The sequence below is a fragment of the Acinonyx jubatus genome, chromosome B3 (genome assembly GCF_027475565.1).
Source record: "Acinonyx jubatus isolate Ajub_Pintada_27869175 chromosome B3, VMU_Ajub_asm_v1.0, whole genome shotgun sequence".
In the NCBI taxonomy this organism is placed as follows: domain Eukaryota; kingdom Metazoa; phylum Chordata; class Mammalia; order Carnivora; family Felidae; genus Acinonyx; species Acinonyx jubatus.
Window position 1 is genome coordinate 125,633,413 of NC_069386.1, and position 2,979 is coordinate 125,636,391.

Genomic DNA, 2,979 nt, shown 5'->3' on the forward strand with positions numbered 1-2,979 from the left:
CCTTACAAGGCAAACCCCGTTAAACTTTCCCCAGAATTTCTTTCAGAAAGAATCTCCATGGAGTTCGTGTGGCTCTGCTTCCAACTGCTGTTTACTTCATTTGACTGTAGTATTTCTCATTTTAAAGTCATTAGCACCTTGGGAGCAACCTCATTGCCTGAACAGTTTAATCTCCAGTGAAGCCCCGTTCCATTATGTCAAAATTCACCTCTGCTTTTATCAGTCTTTACACATGTTGTTTAAGAATGTAAACACTCTATGGCTCCCTTGTGTTTTGTCTGTCTCTTCAGCTCCGAGTGAACTCTGCTCACACTGGTATGTGTTCCAGGCTCTTGCCTTCTTTCTCTTAGCCAATATCCTCTCCTCTTCCAATAATATAGATTTCCAACTGAACAATATCGCCCACTCAACAATCTCTATAACCTTTTCCGATTTTAATGATTTCTGATTCAACTTGCTACACGTAAAGAACAAAAATACAAAACTGTTCCTAAGTTTCTTTGTCAAAGAAGAAGGATTCTGTTTTTAAGAGAATTGCTGAGGATAAGATACAAAATGTATTAACGTCAACTTTCCAGTAATATTTGAGTTTTCAGGGGACTTGAGTGGCTCAGTTGGTTAAACGTCTGACTCTCATTTTGGCTCAGGTCATGATCTCACAGCTTCTGGGATCAAGCCCTACATCAGGCTCTGTGCTGATGGTGTGGAGCCTACCTGGGATTCTGTCTGGCTGTTTCTGCCCCTTCCCTGCTTGCTCTCAAAATAAATAAAAATAAACTTGAAAAAAATTGCATTTTCTACTGACATTGGCTACGAATGAGCAACCCATAAAAACAGTCTTTCATTTTATTTATTCTTCAGTGAGTAGAGGGCGGTTCTGATTTTCCTCATATCTGTGCCGTAAAGTGTAGAATACCTAATCAAGATGATGCCTCAAAACTTATGTAAACATTGTCATTGTAGATTTTTTTTCCTTTTCTTTTGTTCTTTTCCTTTTTTTTTAAATTAAAAATAGTGATGAAATGAATGCTAGCATTTTTTCCTATGAATTTTTGGGACTGGGGTTCCTATATCAGAAGATCTGAACATTGAGCTATCAAAAGATTATACCAATTCCCATTGCCATCAAAATAATCATGGCATCATCATTATCAGGATTTTTTTTAATGTTTATTTATTTTTGAGACAGACAGAGTCAGATCGCGAGTTGGGAGGGGTGGTCGGAGAGAGAGGGAGACACAGAATCTGAAGCAGGCTCTAGGATCTGAGCTATCAGCACAGAGCCCAAGGTGGGGCTGGAACCCACGAACCATGAGATCATGACCTGAGCCGAAGTTGGATGCTTAACTTACTGAGCCACCCAGGTGCCCCAGGAGTGTTTTTAATTAAACTAAAAACTTGATATTAAAAATAACTGTACAATATTATTTATTTTTATTAAGGGTCTTTCTTTTATTTCTAGTGTTACTAGGAAGGCCAGACCTTTTCTAAAATTCTATGTGGTATATTCTTTAATTATATAGGTAATTATTACTTATTACCTATATCTGTTATCTATTTTCATCCTTTAAAAAATAGTTTAAATTATACACTACCAAGTTTTTTTAATGGAGGTAGAGAAATGATACAGTTCAGTGGAACCAAGAGAGAGTGTGTGGGGTTGAGAGCAATAGGCGAAGGGGCTCAGGGAAATCACAGGGCAATATGGAAGTTGGTGGTCTCTTGAGTGATGACAGTGGCTGCCGGGGAATTTGCCAGATGGGGCAGATGAGCACAACAATGGAGAGGGGAAGACAGTAAAGTAACAATTCCCACATTAAACACGTGTCTCTTTAGGTAACTTAGACATTCAGTTCTTGCTGTTTATGATTTTTTTTAATTGGATCATTTAAGAAAGGTTTTGAACTGTCAAACCTGTCTTTGTCTAAGTTTTTTCAGACTATGTCTCCTTAAAAGATCCTTGGTAGAGGGGGCACCTGAATGACTCAGTTGGTTCACTGTCTGACTCTTGATTTTGGCTCAGGTCAGGATCCCAGGGTCCTGGGATCAAGCCCTGCATTGGGCTCCACACTGAAAGTGGAACATGCTTGAGATTCTCTCTCCCCTCTCCCCTGCTCACCAGCTCTCTCTCTTAAAAAACAAGAAACCAACAAACAAAGAAACAAAGGAACAAACAAAAAAAACTTGGTAGAAAGAAAGGAACGTGAAAAACCTACACCTAAATTTGATGCAGTAGGACATGACTTTTAGCCTGAGAATGTTAACAATCACCTTTGCCTCAAGGGGGGAAATCAACAAACAAACGAAAAAATAGATGAATAGACAAAGAAACATTCTAGGAGCCCTTTGGTGGTGGCTGGCCGTGGTTGTGGATCACCTAGGAAATAAAAACACAGACAATTGGAGATGTTTACTTCCTCCTGGTGCCTCTTCCTTTTCCCCTCTCTTTAGTTTTATTGCCATCAACTTGAAGACTCAAAAGGTAAGAAACAAGTAAAATTTATTTCAGATGATTATCAAAAACTGGTTGATCTCTGTTCTCTGTGCCAAGATAGAAACCTGAAGCCTGAACAGTTCACAGGTGAACCTAAGGAAATGATGGCAGTTTACTATTTTGAACAGAAAAAGAATAGAATGAGTTAAGCACCAAAAGGATATGAATATTTCACAAGTTTGCATGTGATCCTAGCGCAGGGGCCGTGCTAATCTTCTCTGTACCGCTCCAATTTTAGCATACGTGCTGCCGAAGCGAGCACAGGAATATATATATTTCGAAAAGGACTATATTAACACCCCAAGCATCACCTAATAATCAATTCGCATGTGCTTGATTCATGCTCACAGTTTGTTTGTGTATTCATAAGCTCATTCCATATTCCTGCGTGTGGAAAGTGGGAGGCACGAAGCAGACTTCCTTTCTTCTGACTTTTAACCAAGCGTGAGAAATAAAGTGCAAGAACTGCACTTGCCAAAATCTCC

The 2,979-nt window shown here is 39.2% G+C and overlaps 1 non-coding gene across 1 annotated transcript; it reads right to left on the bottom strand.

Moving 5' to 3' along the window:
- Nucleotides 1-2,649: 2,649 nt before the first annotated feature.
- Nucleotides 2,650-2,756, bottom strand: LOC113601726 (U6 spliceosomal RNA). The gene has a single exon (XR_003423000.1). It is a non-coding gene; the product is annotated as a U6 spliceosomal RNA (small nuclear RNA).
- Nucleotides 2,757-2,979: the final 223 nt, after the last annotated feature.